General features: G+C 36.8%; 1 protein-coding gene and 1 long non-coding RNA gene across 3 annotated transcripts in view; one reads left to right on the plus strand and one right to left on the minus strand.

Moving 5' to 3' along the window:
• Window positions 1-3,966, minus strand: part of LOC106541628 (uncharacterized) — a 118,241-nt gene extending 114,275 nt beyond the window's left edge. The window contains exons 1-2 of one of the 2 annotated variants that reach the window (XR_001312985.2): window positions 3,862-3,966; window positions 1,372-1,465 (exon numbers count right to left, since the gene is read on the minus strand). This is a non-coding gene — a long non-coding RNA (uncharacterized LOC106541628). The remainder of the gene's footprint in view (window positions 1-1,371; window positions 1,466-3,861) is intronic. The other variant, XR_015696327.1, reaches the window with a different exon arrangement.
• A 136-nt stretch (window positions 3,967-4,102) lies between these two features.
• PTER (phosphotriesterase related) overlaps window positions 4,103-17,797 on the plus strand; it is a 41,328-nt gene continuing 27,633 nt past the window's right edge. Inside the window, exon 1 of the mRNA XM_014057129.2 lies at window positions 4,103-4,253. The gene's annotated coding sequence lies outside the window, so the exon portion shown is untranslated. The remainder of the gene's footprint in view (window positions 4,254-17,797) is intronic.

Below are 17,797 nucleotides of genomic sequence, written 5' to 3' on the forward strand. Positions count from 1 at the left end.
GAGTTATTTAAATAAGAAATCATAATGAAAACCATGACAACTTCCTTTTCTCAAACCTGCAGATATTTTCATGATTCTAAAACTATAAGTTCTGTTTCATAAATCCTAATGGTACAACCAGGTCACATAATGAATATTTGCATTACAAGCTAATGGGTACATCTAGTAGTGAATATACAATGTATAGATCTATCACATGTTCCTATTCTCCAATGCTATGATAGACATTTCTGTTCAGAGACAAATTTCCTTAAGACAAACTGGGTCAGTCTGGCTTGAGGGAACTTGTCTCTGAAAGTTTAGAGGCACGAATTTGCCCTTTATCTGTTATGCATTTACATGGGGAAATAGAAATCACACAAACAAACATAGCAACACAAATTGATATTTTTATATAGTTATTCAAAGTTGCTAAAAGCTAAACATTTATGTAGAAAACACTTTATAAGACTGGATATTGGCTTAAAGTAAATATGACTGCAACTGCAAGGATTATGGAAACAATTCACTCCCTATTTATGTAGTGTAGTTTCAATCTGATGACATACAATCTGCCAAGTATAACTACATATTTAGCAAAAAAGATTCAGACCTCACCGAGCACTCCCTGACTAGAAAGGCAGCATATGTAAATCAAATGAATACCAATACTAACAGTAACAAAATTGGGCTATACCACAGATTTTTTCAAACTTGGTAGCTTGGCAAGTGTGGACTTCAACTCAAGATTTCAGAAACAAACAAATATCTCCATTCACATGGCAGACTTATACATGAGTTACTTCATTATTCCAATTTTCTGAGTTTGCATGATACGCTGAACTATAACCATGCAGGATCTAAATTACAATTGGATAGTTTTTGTATATTATACAAACTCAGGTAGTAGCTGTCAAAAGCTGGAAGAATCAAAACCAAAAAAAATCCCCACAAAGGCCTTACACTGCAATTGAGGGGAAATATTAATAAAGGGAATATTTATATTCATTTGGAAGTCTTTGAGATAAAACATAATTGATATTTGTACTTAACTTTTCTTTTACTTCTTAGTAAATAAAGTAAACCATGCAAAATCTGTTATAAATACTAAACTAATATAGGCATTATTTTTAACAAGTTAATGATTTATATTTCTCAGTATTTAAATTCTACATGAAAGATTAGTAAGAGCAATCTTTAATATAGTTTTAGAATTAAAGTACATGAAACAAAATGGCAAGTGAATGGGACAGTTAAAGACAAATGGTGTTTGATATTTCTATGCAGAAAAGCATAGGTCTTTAGGAAAAGGAATAGGTGGATTCCTTTGCTTTGGCTGATCTGTCAACATATCTCACCACCAGGAAAACATCTACCAAATATTTATCTTACCATGGAATGAGAATAGATGGCTAAACCTTCAGTTTCCATCACCTGTCAAAATTTAATCCAGGCATTGCAAAGCCCTTAACCTTTGATCCCCAAACTGAAAGAAGCAGAATAGGAGGAATCAAAATTGTACATAAACATCCATTTAAATAGAGATGTCATGGATAAAGAGTTGGGCTTCCTGCCATTTTCTCCCAAAAGGTAACAATCCACTTGAAAGAGATGAGGGCTCTTTGAATGCTGCAGAGGAAAGACCCATCCCTTTGAACATGTTAGTCTCCTATCAGCTTGGAGGTACGAGTGCACATTGTAATGATAGCTGCTATTATATTAATAGGTCATATGGTTATAAGGTTGCACCATTTACATTCCCGTAAGCCTCTTTACAACTGATGAGATGGGATGTAGGTAGTGTTGTGCACTATGAAATATTCGTGAATGAATGTCAGCTGTGAAGTTAAGTGTTTTTAATATATTTAGCGCTCTTCTGCAACTCCATTAAGTTTATGTTTAAAAGAAGAACAAATAACAGCTAAAAGGTATAGGGTTACATGATAAGTGGGAGGAAATTAACATCTCAGGCCTGTCAGTTATTAGGTAAGTTTCTTTTGAACATGGATTCAGTACTAAGCCTGTATTTGAAAACATTATGACAACAGCTGTTTGGTTGTGTCTGGATGTGTGCGTCCTAAAGTGGCAGAAGGAAAGCTAATCCTCTCTAGCTTCAGTGCTCAGTTCCCTACTAGCATTATTGATCAGCATCTTCAAGACTGGCTCAGAAAGTTTGGAAGTAAAGAAGGAGAGATGATTTTTAAAAACCTTTGACTGCCCCATTGCCCTAGGGAGACCGTATCCAGAGATTAGAAAGGACAAGGCATGCCTGTGCTGAACTAAAATGGGCAATTGATGCGGGTCATCCCACTTCTAGAAGTCAACTGATTGTACCACCAGTCAAAAGACCAGTGAAATATGTCAGATTGTACACATAATAAAAGTTGCTGTGACTTGCTACATAGTTAAGCAGAAAACTGCTGCTTTAAAACCACAATGTACACAACCTGGATTAGGCTGGGATGAAACTGATATCATGAGAACATATCATAAATAGTAAATTGTTGGACTTTGTTTGTGCTATGGTCAGATGAAACTGAGGGAAAGTGTCAAATTTATACAATGTGCCAATCCAAAATAAAATAAATCATATTATGGCTTACAAAAATGAATGAATCAAGTCAGTAAGGATGCTTCCAGATTGCTTCTAATCCTACCAATCAAAAAAGATTGCTTCAATATTTCTCTCCTAGAAGATCACAGATGAAAAATGACAGTATTTGTGGACAGATGTTTCTGTTGCAACCTGTTTATGTCTCTGGAAGTGGAATGGCATGTAACTAAAATCAACAGATAATACAAGGAACAATAAAAACTTTTTCTGAAAGGATGTCAACTTTCCAGGGTGAGGTGAAGTGATTGCACTTGAAATGCATCTCCAAAAGAAACTTCAAAGTAATTTAGTTGAGTGTATGCCTGTATCACCAACATAGCTGAAACTATATATTAGATCAGTAATCTTTTACACAGAAATAAAACTCAGGGAACTTAATGGGATTTACTGGAGAACCTTTGAAACGATAAGGGCCCAAGAGCAGTCTTGTGAGTTTCCCTTCTTTTCACTGCATCTGCATTAATGTTTTGAACATTTTTTCTCTCCAGTGAAATTAGCAGTCCAGTAACCAGGTGCATAAGGGAAAATGAAAAATATTTGAATAATTGGGGGGGGGGTGTTATGTCATACTATACTAATTTTAATCCCTTGAACAAAAATGCACTTGATGATTTCAAACATTGAAGTGTACTTTGGATGGAACCCTGCTCTCAAAACGCTTGGCCATATGCTCCTCCTTCCCCTTTCTTCCTAAAGAATATGGACCTGGTTTTAAAATGCAGGTGGCAAAAATACGAGTGCTAAAGGTCCTAAGCATAACCATAGGTACACGAACAAGCCACATTAAAATCAATCAACATTAAGTTCTCAGTAAGCATGTGGAAATCATAGTTAGATTCCCTTGGTGTGACTTCTTAGACAGTCCCAGCAGTGTCTATGGCAGGGATGGAAAAGCAATTCTGTTTGTACTTCCCAAATCTAAAAGTCCTGGAATTTCCCACCAGGTTCTCATCCAAATAGTAACAAAATCCAGCCCTATTAAATTGTTGATCAACCAGAGCAATTAGCCTGCAAATATTACAGGTCATCGAAACTTCTACAGTGACATTTCTCCAGAGAATAGGCTTTCATAAACAAGTGTTTCAACCTCAGGAATGTTAACCTGTAAATTGCAAGTCCCAGAATTCCCCACTTAATATGTTGGTGAGGAAATTCTGGCAGTTGAAGTCCACACACGTTAATGTTTCTAAGGCTGGGAACATGGGTTTAGACAAAAATGATGTTGAGCCTGAAAATAGGTTAAAGTCTCTTTCATTTACTGAACATACCCAGAGAGCAGTCGGACACACACCAGCCTTGCTTTTCTGTCAGGCCGTTTATACTGTATTCTGCCCCATTTTTCATCCAGCGAAATGCAAGGAAAGCTCGACGCTGCTCTACCTGGGCCAGGCTAAGGCGGGAGGCGGAGTTGCATTGGCGCTCGGAGGCCTCCTTTCGCGGGCGCGATACTAAATCTCCGGCGGGAGGCGGACCAGCTGTCAATCCTCTGCTCTGACGCCCTCGGTAAGAGCGAAACTAAGCGGGCGGCTGACTAACAGAAGAGGCGGCCTTCTCCCGAACTAGCAGCGAGGCCTCGGAAACGTCCCGAAGAAGAAGAGCCCATATTTTAGGTCGCCGAGCCGCAGACCGGCCCCTTCTTTTTCTTCTTCGCCGCCGCTTGGTAAGGCAATGACACCCGAAATCCCCGGAGCCAGGCCTTTTGCTATTGGAGTCATGAAATGGTCGGGTCGGTACAGGCGAGGGCTTGGTGGCGAGAGCCGAGGTAGCGCAGTGGTTAGGGTGCAGTACTGCAGGCCACTTCAGCTGACTGTTATCTGCAGTTCAGCGGTTCTAGTCTCACCGGCTCAAGTTTGACTCAGCCTTCCATCCTTCCGAGATGGGTGAAATGAGGACCCAGACTGTGGGGGTGATATGCTGACTCTCTAAACTGCTTAGAGAGGGCTGAAAGCCCTATGAAGCGGTATATAAGTGTAACTGCTATTGCTATTGCGATGCCGCACAAAGTAATTACTGGATTTTGCTACAGACTTTCTGTTTTTGTTCCTTTTGACTAGAGAATGCGTAGTCTGAATTAATGAAATTACGGAATCCTGAATTTGCAAATTGTCACCATATATTAACTAAGTTATAATTTATAAATTAGATAATCAAAACTAAACCCAGCAATGTTCCTGGAAAAATTTTAGAAGTGACTTGTCATTACTTACTGCCTTGGGCTGAAGGTCACCCAATTGGCTTTGTGCCCAAGGCAATATTGAAATACCCTGTAGTCTACCAAGTGCTAGCCTTAGCCACTACATCAAACTATCTCTCTTTTGATTGACAAGTGGTGACATACAGAACAACTTTTACAGAAAAAAGTTGGCAGACAAAAGTGAGTTGCAAGACTTAGTGGCAGCAAAGAGATACAGGACACTTCATAAATGTCTTGCGATCATTGTCCACTATGTTCAAAAAAGGGAGAGCACTCAAATATACATCCTTCCCTATATGTTTATTTTAAGAGCAAAGGATTTTTGGCTAACTATAAGGTAATAATTATAGATGCCTTTGTGGGGTCCATGATGTTCTCTGAGATGTTTTCTTGCAGATATTTCATTGCCCAAACTAGGTAACATCATCAGTGATCACTATTCACTCACATGTTCACAACGTGATTTTGTGAATATATTATTCTCACCAATTTGAAGGCCTTAATTAAATGTTATACTGGAAATTTTAATCCAAAATAATATTTATTTTCTACTTGAATGAATCTATATCTTCTACACTTAATAACAATGCTTAATATGAACCTAGTCAGGCAGTACGGTCTGCAAGGTTGGGATCGAAAAAAGCAAGATGGCTAATGCAGTATCTGCTGTCTTGACTTTTTTATTCTCCTTTCATATAAATATTGCTATGGACAAGAATCTACTTCAGTTTCCAGTAGTTATGTGGCTAGCGACAAATGGATCTCTAGTCCAACAAAACCTATTTTTGGATATTTATCCTTGTCTTTCTTATTTAAACTTTTAAAAAATTAATTCTGCAAGATCACCGTTTTGGTTATTACATCTTACATGTATTCACAATTGGTAATCACCCATGTCAGTTTTATGAATTAATACTTGTGTTGGTATTTCGTTTATTATTTGAATGTTTCAATCATTGACTCATTCTTGCAAGTCACCTGTGTCTATCAGTTATTTCTTACTGCTTGAGCAAGTTGTACTAAATATTTTTTTTTATAAATGGCCAAAGGATAGGGTTAAAATAGCAAGATGGTATATACCGCATCTGCCATCTTGCCCTTTTTGACAGCTTCAGGAGAGAATGCTAAGGCAACAGATGGATTTTCATCAACTCACTGCTAATGAAACTCACTGTTGGCCTGTGAGAATGAGATGGTAAGTGGCTAATTGTTATTGTAGGGAGATACTAAAAAAATAGTATGAGATTATTAGATAGCTCACCCTTTGAGAATAACTGCTCTAACCCTTTGCTGCCATCTAATGGTTATCCAGAATTTGGCAGTTCAAATGTAGTGAACTCACTGGGTAAAATGTCAGGCTGTTTAATATATCAATGAGAAATGAAGAATATATTACATTTTACAGAACTGTTAAAAATCTAGAGGGAATGAGAAATGGTTTACACATAATTCAATAGGGTAATATACGATATAAACACCTCGGTAAATTGCCATTTGGCAAATTATCTGTATTGATCTTCTGCTTTTACATATTATTTTTATTCTTTTGCATTGCTTTTCTGACTCATTCATTGCCTTTTCTTTCTCCTACTACTATATAATATGGCTGTCTTTGTTTGTAAGAGAGAGAATTTGATGAGAAAGAGAGAGAGAGAGAAGGAGGGGGGTATCTAGTAGGGCTACCAGATATAAGCTGAAGGAATTGGTATGGCCAAAATATATATATTCTTTGCTATATAGGTATTTTTCAATCAAAATCTAGTGTTATTAGTGAGGTCTTCACAGCTCTAATAAATGAAAGTGAATGATTGTGTAAGCAAAGAGGAATTCAGGCAGACAGCTTTTATCATAGGAAATGTTTAGATAGGTATATTGGCAGTCAGGGCTGAGCCAAGATGGTAACAGTGCAGTAGCTTCCCTGCTGAGCGCCTTATGGTATTTTATTTTATTTATTTTTAAAAATAGTTTATATTATTAGTGGCACCCGCTAGAAGGCAAGCAAGGGAGGGAAGGAAGCTGTTTAAATAGGCTGGTGTATCAATGTATTTGGCAGCTGGCAGAAGAAGATAGGTGCATGGTGCATCCATCTTGTCTTACTTCCTGTATAAAACCATTCATTTGAGGTTTTCTATTTTAAAAACTCATACAATCAAAAGGTTTAAAGTTTTACTTCTCATGCTTCTGACAGAATGTTTAGAAAAGATATGGTACATATATATATATTCTGTCTGGATGGACTCTTGTGACGAGCCTAATGACAGAGAGTGGAAGTGTGACCTTCCTCCCACACTTGGGCATGCCAGGGGTTGTGACTTTAAGTATATACCTCCCACCCTGGCTGGCTGATAAAAGGAGTCGTTCTCTGTAGCTCAAATGGTTAACTCCCTGCCTGGGAAGGCAATAGAGCACAGGTTCGAATCCCAGTAAGGATATGGCTAGCTGATGAGAGCTAAATAGCTTGAAATAGATCTATACTAGTCTTCCTTTATTTATTTATCAGCACAAATAAAAACACAAATATAACAAAGGCAACAGTAAAAATATTGGGTTTCTGTCTGGATGGACTCTTGTGACGAGCCTAATGACAGAGAGTGGAAGTGTGACCTTCCTCCCACACTTGGGCATGCCAGGGGTTGTGACTTTAAGTATATACCTCCCACCCTGGCTGGCTGATAAAAGGAGTCGTTCTCTGTAGCTCAAATGGTTAACTCCCTGCCTGGGAAGGCAATAGAGCACAGGTTCGAATCCCAGTAAGGATATGGCTAGCTGATGAGAGCTAAATAGCTTGAAATAGATCTATACTAGTCTTCCTTTATTTATTTATCAGCACAAATAAAAACACACACATATATATATATATATATATATATATATATATATATATATATATATATATATATATATATACATACATACATACATACATACATACATACATACATACATACATACATATATATATATATATATATATATATATATATATAATTTCATAAATAATTCTATGGAATGCTATAGTAAGAGATTCGTAATGGGAAAAAGGACCTTCAGATAGATGGGAGTTCCTAAGAAAGGAAATACTATAAATAAAGTACCATTGCAAACAGTTTCCATGAAAAAAAAGAAAAAAATGGAAAAAGCTACTGAGCTTTGTGAAGAATATACCTAGGAAATGATACCAGCCCAACCAGAAGACATATACACAGATAGTCTAGATTTGTAGAAATTAATATTGACAAGATAAATCTCAGAATGGTGAATAAATTATGCCAAAATCTACAATAAATCTCCTTTAGTTATGTTAAAAGTAATAGAAAAAAGTTTCTGGTAGTGAGGATCTCAAAATATGAACAGTTAGCAAAGGAAGCACTGCTTAATATAGTTTCACTATTTTTTTCAATCTAAGCAACTTTAAGATGTAAGGACTTCAACACCTAAAAATTCTTCAGTCATAGTGGGTGGAGAATTCTGGGAACTGAAGTCCACACATCTTAAATGTTGTTGAGACTGAGAAACACTACAGTATTTCCCAACTAGCTTTTAATTGGTTTTGAGGAAAAAGATGTTGAATCCTTGGGAAGTACAGACTCGGACTAGATCCCTTAAGTTGGATCTACTGTGGTAGAGAAACCCTTGAGTCGTTCAGCTAGTGCTCTGGGAAGGGCTGCACTGTCTCTACAAAAGCTTGTGTGCAGTTTGGCTGTTTTCTTGGACTTTGATTTCTTTCTGGAACAAGTGAAAGCTGTTTATCCAGAAGAACCTTTGGCCATCCGTTAAGTCAATTCCTGAAATAAAAATTGTTGAAACTGGTACTCAGGTTAAGTTATACTACTGCAATACACTCAGTGTGGGGCTGCTCTTTGTGGCAACCTAGAAACTGTAGCAAACCCAAAATGCAGCTGCTTGCACACTGACCAACTCTAGCTGATTTACCAGAATAACAGTGTAAAAGTAGGCTTCTGAGCCAATTTCAGGGTGCTGGTTGTAACCTGTGAGATCCTGTATGATTTGGGTCTTTGTTGCCTTCTCCAGGTAGAATCTTCTTACTCCCCTAAACAATATGACTTGGGGAAAATGCTATGAATACCTTATAATACAGGCATTTAGGTGAAAACTACAAAAAAAAAAGCTTAAAGTTTAGTGTGATTTTGATATTATTAATGTTTTTAATATGTGCATATTCTGATACAGTATGCCTAGCATTGCTTAAGAAGGCAACATACAGTCAGTGAGGGCAGGACTACTTGCATTTTTGTTCAACTTCTCTTAAAAAAAACAGCTGTTCCAATGGGAAATTCTAAGCACTACAAAGTCACAGTATTGAAGCTTAAAATATTGTCAAGACATGTTTACTTTAAATGAAATTAAGTCTCCAGATCAGATAAACTGCTTTATATTGTACTCAAGAAGCTAGCTGACAGCTGAACATTTATGTATTAAGAAATCATGGATTACTATGAAGTACCAGATGACTGATGGAGCACAAAGATCCCTATCTTTTAAAAGAGGAAAAGCAGAATCCAGGCAACTGTAGATCAGTCAGTGTGACATTGATACTTGGCAGGATTCTAGAGTGGATCACAAAGAAATTGTTTCAATGTGCTTATCAATCAGTATGGCAGCTACCAGAGCACAATATGGAATTGTCAAGAATACTTATCGTCTTGAGCAGAGATCTCAAACTCAAGGCAGCTGAGCCAGTCCACAGGGTACTTAGATCTGGCCCACACGGTCCTGGAAACAGCAAAGGACCAACCCACGGTGTCTCTGCCAGTAAAAACGGAGCTCTGGAGGGCTGTGAGTGCTCGCAAGCCCCCCCCCCCGACATGAGTGATCTCAAACTGGTCACGCGCACCCTTGGCATGCCCACCTGGTCCCCCCCCCAATACAACCCTGATACTGCCCTCAATTAAATTGTGTTTGACACCCCTGATCTAGACTAACCTTATCTCATTTTCAAAATCAGGAATATCATTATTAGAAATTTTGTATTAAATAGATATTAAAAATCATAAGAGTAATCACCATAGTTAAGAGCCTATGGTATAATGGTTGAGGCTATAAACCAGGAGTCTGTGAGTCCTAGTCCTACTTTGGGCACAAAAGTCAGTCATAGACCAAATATTCTTTCTCAGCCCCAGGAAGGAAAGCTTATCAAGAAAACTAGAGGGATTTGTTCAAGCAGTCATAAGGAATCAATGCTAACTCAAATAAATTAAGTAAATTATTCATCATACTAAAGCAAGTGTTCCCTGAGTACCACAAAATTCAGTCCTGAGTCTCTGCAGTTCAGTAATTTTTATTAATGACTTAGATGGAGGAATTCTAAGAACACTTAACATGGCAGAAATGACCCAAAATTTGATGAGGTAGCTTTTTTAACAAAAAAAGAAATACAATTGAAAATGATATCACAAAGTAAAGAATAACAGATTGAAATGTAATAGACAAATGCAGTGTCCTTCGCTTAAGAATGATAGCACTCTTTTAAGTATTTGAAAGGATGTCATAAAACTATTCTGTTTTGTTGAAGAGGGCAAGACATAGAATAGGGAAATTCACTATTATAGGAAGGCAGATTCTTATTAAATGTACAAACATTTTTTGTTAACACTAGAAGTAATTTGACAGTGGAACTGATTCCCAGTGAGGCTATATTCTCCCCTTCAGAGGATATATTCAAGCAGAGACTAGATCACCATCGGTTGGAGATGCTTCATTTAGATTCGTGCAGTGAAATTTGGACTTTAAGCTCTGACATTCTAGTTGTAGATTTAAACAATAATTTGAGATGGATTGATTAAACATCACAATGCTATGTTGATTTTTTTTCTTTTGTTACTAAAGTGGAAAAATATATTTTTTTCAAAAAAGGGAGGAACCCCAGAAAATAGAACATGTGATTCTCAGTGTGAATCAATTTGTCGATTGTGGACAGCCATTGACAATCATCACTATAAGTCACCAGTGTCAAACTTGCTGCGGCATGTTGCCATCACATGACATATCATGATGTTTTTTTCCCTTTGCAGAACTGGGATGGGCATGACCTGCATGTGACACATCTGCTAACACCATTGTAAGGTATTGCATTAGTAGTATACATTTTTGAGGAACAGGACAATATTGGCTGTACTCAATGGTCTGGATTCACGTCTTACAGCCTAACAAAATAGTTGGGATTGGCTTAAAAAAGCAACAGCTGCCAAGCATAGCATCTTAATTGATTTAAAATAGATGACTATCTCCCAGTCCTAGAAAAAGTGACATTTGGGGGTTTGACAACTTTGTTGTAGAATGTAAGTCTTTTGGTGAATTATGAACAAATTCTGAGTCACAGAAAGATGAATAGTAGCATGATGAATAAAGTTGTTTACCATTATTAATGATTTGGTAAGTATATAGCCATATGTCAAAAGCAGGTTATGTTTTGAGATCAGTGCATCTATTTTAGCCAGCATTCAGTTTCAGGCACGATGAGAGTTGGTGATGCAGATAAATTGAAAAGTTACAGCCCTGACTTCTTGATTGAACACTGTCCTTGTGGATAACATTGGAAAATAAGTGTCATGACTAGACTAGATATATACCATTCTAATTTAAATGTGTATAGAGAACCAGGCATTTAAACCCATGACATCAGATTAAGAACTGTTCTGATGTAACTTTATTCCCCATATTTTATCTTGGCAAAATAATATAGAAAAATATGTTGTAGAATTGGAAATAGTTGATGATAATATCATATTTTGCATAAGGGCAGACAAAAAAAATTCATTTACAAAAGCAGGAATACCAGAGCTTCTAATGTTGGTGAGGCACTCTAGAAATGACCAAAATATGTTCATAAATAAATGTTGAATGCTTTGACATTTTGTAATTAAAGTATGATACTTGAAAAGAATCAACAATTTTACATTATTACTGTTGAATGTAGCAGATGAAATAGTTTTCACCTTCCATTGATTTGTATAACTGTATTAGAAATACAGAGGAAGGTTAATTGTTTGGATAAAAATGTGAACAGGAAATTTTTTAAATCCTAGGAATAAATAACACAGGATTTAATTTACATGCAGGATTTTTAGGATGGGGAAACTCCTGGATTCATCGTGATTTACTGAATAATAGAAACAAAAGAGTAGCTCCTTCTTTAAATTTAAAGTTTAATAAAGGAAGTATTTGTTTTCCTTTTTGAAGATATAAATACATTTGCCTTAAAATGTGGGTAGTTTACTTATTTAATTAATTACTTATTTCTTTATCTCTTCCCTTTTGCTGTTGCACAGTTATTGTTTAAAATTCAAAAAATAAAAATGGAATATAAACATTTAAAAATCAGGTTAAATTAAGAAATTAGTAAAATAATTTAAAATGTAAATGGCAAAAGAGGTTTATCTGTCCATATTTTCTGACCTAGCAGAGAGCAGGGGATTGAACGCACTACTGAAGAAGTGTTGCACATAATTTGAGAGCAACATAGCACTTGTCCTACATGCAAGGAAAGTGGGTCTCATACAGTATTGAAACCTTCAAAACAGCCTCTGCATCAAATCTTAGTATAGGAACAGATTTATAAAGAGATAATCTCTTAGTTTAAACTATCTAGGAACTGATGTTAATGCTATTACCTTACATTGTGTCCTACTGTAATTCGTAAAAAAATGTTCAATATAGACATTATGATCCTTGTGCCTTGAACTAATTAGCAACCTGACACATTTTGCACTAATTGCAACTTCTGGACCACCATTGAATAGTCTCACATAGAATGCATTTCAGTAGTCAGGATGGGATGTAATTGAAAAATGGATAATTGCTCAATCTGACCCACCTCAGAAGAATTGCAGCTGAAGCTGTAGATGATATTACAATTCAGTAAAGCATGATGCATCTAGGAATCTTCCCCCCTTCCCAAAAAAATCCTGCATGTAAATTAAATCCTGTGTTATTTATTCCTAGGATTTTCCTGAACATAGCCTCCATTTGTAAATGCACTGACAACTGTAATTTCAAAAAATATAAATGTGTCCTTTCAAGAAGTTAAAAGCAGATTCAACTCATTTCGTCAGTTTAATTTTATGTTTATCAGCACCATGCTTCTTTCATCATATTTAACTTCAGTTTCATTCAGCCCATTAACAAATTGAAGCAATTTTCAAAGGTACTGATTGCTTTCTTGGAGTTGATGACAATATTGTAATTATATTGCTAAGTAGTATAGTCCATCAACAAATTATTTTTGGCTAAATGGTAAAATATTCTCTAACTTTAGATTATAGATGGCTTACTGCACTTTTGTAAAGCAATTTATGACAGACTTAACTAAAATTTTGCAGTGGAGTTTGATTTTGTTCTTTTGAAAGATGCTCTGTTCCCTCTTTTTGAAATAAAATTAATAAAAATAAAATGAAATAAATTTTATTAAAGAATGAAAATTATGACTGAGGTTGTTTTGTCATTAAATAACTGCATAATGGAGAGGCATCTAATTTTTTGATTATGGCACTTTGGAAACAATTACTAGCCAAGACAGCCAGCATCATCAATTAGCATCATTCAGTCAAAAGATTTTATATACATTCTTAACTGTAAAAGGACTATGGTAAATGTGTTGTACTAACACACTGTTTAGCCAGGATTGTCTGATTTTTGCCATGACTAGAATGATTTATGTGATTTTGGGCTGGCACAGACAAAGTATCAATATGGTTTTCAGTAGGTTAATGTAAAATAAACCATAGCAGTCTATTGGAATTAATGCCACCCTCCTTCCACTTTTAATTGTTGCCACAGTATGACTTTACTTCCCTTATGGTGCTTATAAGAGTATCATATGCATGAAGCCAAATACCAAATGCACAAAGCAGCAGAACCATTGGCTTCATAATAAAACTGAAAAATAGCCAAGTTATGTTTAATAAATTCATTTTAAAAATATTTTTTAAATATCAGGAGAATAACTAGACATAGTAGACTACTACATATATGTTGGACAAATCTGTTGGACAAATCAATGAAAGTTGATCCAATAAAGGAAATTGAACAATGTGTTAAATGTGGTTGACAGGCATTTGGCAAGCTTAGCAAAATTTTCAAGAAAACGTCCTGCTATGCCTGAAGGGAAAAGTTTTCGATCAGTAGGTGCTGCCTGCTCTAATAGTGAAACATGGACACTGACCTTACAATCGATAGAAGAGCTACAAGTGGCACAAAGAGCCATGGAAAAATATGTGCTCGGTATTACAAGACAAGGTAGAAAGACCTGCACATTGATTAGAGAATGAACGAAAGTATACAATATCATCAAGAGAGTAAAATAATGGAAATGGAAATGGGCTGGTCACATAGCAAAAAGAACTGAGGACAGGTGAATTAAGGCAATCATAAAATAGATCCCACTAATAAAAAGTGTCCACGAAAGAGACCTGAAACAAGATAGAACAACAACATTAGCAAGTACTGTGGGCCTAATTGACAAAAGAAAGCTCAGGGCTGTATTTGTTGGAAACATTCAGAAAAGGCTTTCATCCTGCAATGGGTAGTGAAGGGCTAAGATGACGCTGATTGAAGGAATTGAAATAAGCAGTTACCACCTAATTATTTTATGGCGTAAAATAATGTGCAACTATTAAATTTAATTGTAGCAAACTATACTTTAAGAACTATAGTAAATGTATTGTAAAAACACTCTGTATTAAAGTCTGGTTTGCTATAATTAAATTTCAAACTAGAAGAAAATAATGTGACATTGCAGGAACTTCAGATCAGGCACGTCCAATCCATTTGACTCTGGACTGTCCCACAATGTTGTAATAAAAATAAATAAAAATAAAGGAAGTTGTTTATTTATATACATTAACTGTATATGGGGCTCAAAAAATTCCTCTTCGCTCAATGCTGGCCCAGGCAAATGATTGGACACCCATTTTCTATTAGAATTTCACAGAAAGAGTTTTCATCTGTAAAACCAGTCCATTCCTTCAAGAAAGTTAAATGACTTAAGCCACATTGTTTTCAGCTATGCTGAATAGTTGTAAAAAATTCCAAATATTGAATATCAACTTAGACCAAGAATACATTATTGCTTCTCTAATTGCTGTTTCGTCTGGAAAACTACAATCTGTTTGGACCAAACTATTCCAAACTAAATTGCTTTAATGCTACTTTAATTATTTAAAGAGAAATTTAAATAAATAGTTCTAAAGTGGTAAATATTTAGTCTAAAAAAATATGTGCATATTTTTAAAAGAGTTTAATGTTTCACCAAAAAGAAAATCAATATAGTGGCCATATATTTTAAAAATCAAATTCTTTATTAGAATAATATCTTGATATTATCAATACAATTGGTGGGTATACTGTCAGATTTTCATATTCACTTTTATATGTTTTTTGGGGATAGAAAGCAACTTTTTAATATGGACTGGGTTTTGCATTTAAAAAATGGAATAGTCCAAGATTATTTTTTATCTTTGCAATTTTGAAAAGGCCAAGGTTATACATTGTAATAGAGTTCAAACAGAATATATGCAATCAATTTCAAATCAATAACTTAATATATTCTACCTGGCTTTATAGCTGGTCCGATTCTTTTTGCCTTTAAAAAAAGAGAGTTGAAGTATTATTCTCGCAAATGTTGCAGTCTAATATTACCTTTTTAACAATTTGCAAATATTCTAAAAATATTTGAATAAATTTTTAATAGCAATAGCAATAACAGTAGACTTATATACCGCTTCATAGGCCTTTCAGGCCTCTCTAAGCGGTTTACAGAGTCAGCATATTGCCCCCAACAACAATCCGGGTCCTCATTTTACCCACCTCGGAAGGATGGAAGGCTGAGTCAACCCTGAGCCGGTGAGATTTGAACCGCTGAACTGCTGATCTAGCAGTCAGCCTGCAGTGCTGCATTGTGCTGCATTTAACCACTGCGCCACCTTGGCTCTTCTAGTACATTTCATTGGACTCAGTAAAATTTGCATCAAAATATTGCATTGTGCTCCTCTTGTCATTTGAGGTCATTATTGCATCCGACTTGCAAACCAAATAAAAATAAAATGGCCTGAAAGGCAACATTTGTTTGTGCAGGCTCAGGGAATAAATCACCAGACCCATAAGTGTAAAAGTTCTACATACTAGAGATATACTAATATTTTATATTATTTTGTTGAATAAATTATCTGAAAAGTTCATTGAGGTACTGAAGGCAAAAATATCTTTCTAAAGAATCAGTGGGTGCAGTCTTTTTATTCCCTGAAATACAAAGAATTAAACAAAGTTTATATCAGCAACTTAATGTAGTGGCTCAAAGTAATTGGGATTTAGAATTGTTATTATTTGTATTTTATTAATAATATAATATATTTTAATATACTTTAATATACAAGCTAATAGCATTAAGAAATATTTACCAAATCAGTATTGCAATAGAAATTATATAGGCAGTTTTTATAATGTAACAAGTACCTAAATTGTACATTGTTTATCATAATGTAACAGATACCTAGTTGGTATTACAATCTTATAAATAATAGAGTTTCTTCCAAACAGCATTATAGTATAGGTCACTGATGGCGAACCTTTTTTGGCTTGCATGCCAAAAGCAGGGGGAGCGCAGGGGGGTTGTGCGCAGGAGTGCCACACCCATAATGCTTTGCGCACGACCCCAGCATGCATGCACGACCAGCGCTCCCCCCTCCCAATTTTTGGCATGCTTTTTTCGCCCTCCCCAGGCTCCAGACACTTTATAGGAACCTGGGGAGGACAAAAACAGCCCCTCCGGATGCCCTCCAGAGGCTTCAGGAGCTTCCCTAAAGCCTCCGGAGCATGAAAAACTGGCCCTATAGGCCACCTGGAAGTTCGGGAACGGACTTCCGGTTTGCTCATAGGGCTGGTTTTAGCTCTCTGGAGCCTTCAGGAGGCTTCCCTGAAGGCTCTGGAGGGCAAAAAACGACCCTTTGAGCAAACCAGAAATCATTTCTGTGTTGCTCATAAGACTGGTTTTATCCCTCCGGAGCATTCAGGGAAGTCTCCTGAAGGCTCCGGAGAGCTAAAACCAGCCCTACGCCAGAAGTCCGTTCGTAAAGTTCCTGTTTGCCGTAGGGCTGGCTTTTCGCAAAAAATGGCCTCAAAAGGTTGAAATCAGCTGGCCAGCTTGCGCATGCGCACTGGCCAGCTTGCAGGGCAACACCTCGCGTGCCGTGACAAATGGCTCTGCCTGCCACATGTGGCATGCATGCCATAGATTCACAATCAGGGGTATCGGTAGTCCTTGAGATACACCTATAATAAACTCCATCCATCACAGTTTCTAATGGTGATTGCCATTAAATAAGATAGCCTTCCTTAACAACTCCTATTCTATGCTGTCTCTGATGTGGCATTAAACAAACTTGCAATTTGGACATATTTTTTTTTGGACATTTTATTAAGATTTATAGGCCGCCCTTCTCCCTGAGGGGACTCAGGGCGGCTTACAATCACAGGGAAAGGGGTGCAATACCAAAAGACAAACAGTGAGTGAGCAAAATAAAATAATAAAACACAACTTGCATTCAACAGTCAACACTCGGGCGGGTAAATTAAGAACCTATCCCCAGGCCTGCTGGGAGAGCCAGCTCTTAAGGGCCGTGCGGAAGGTCTGGATGGTGGTGAGGGTACGAATCTCGACGGGGAGATCGTTCCACAGGGTCGGAGCTGCAACAGAAAAGGCTCTCCTCCGTGTAGTCGCCAGTCGACATTGACTGGCAGATGGGATCCGGAGGAGGCCCAGTCTGTGCGATCTAATCGGTCGAAGGGAGGTAATTGGCAGAAGGCGGTCTCTCAATTTGTTAAGTATTGAGTGCCTCAGGCATGGGAAAAGCCCTTTACGGGTCTGATGCAGGCCTAGGTCTAACTGTCCTGGCCTACCTCCACAACCCCCTGAGGTTCACCGTGCTTTGCATCCCCATTGGTTCCCTGTAGGCCTTTCACCTCCCACATTGGTCCTGAAAACCTTTTCTTCTCTA

Source organism: Thamnophis sirtalis, unplaced genomic scaffold, assembly GCF_051295495.1.
Source record: "Thamnophis sirtalis isolate CommonGarterSnake01/CBP01778 unplaced genomic scaffold, rThaSir2_p1.2 scaffold_4, whole genome shotgun sequence".
Classification (NCBI taxonomy): domain Eukaryota; kingdom Metazoa; phylum Chordata; class Lepidosauria; order Squamata; family Natricidae; genus Thamnophis; species Thamnophis sirtalis.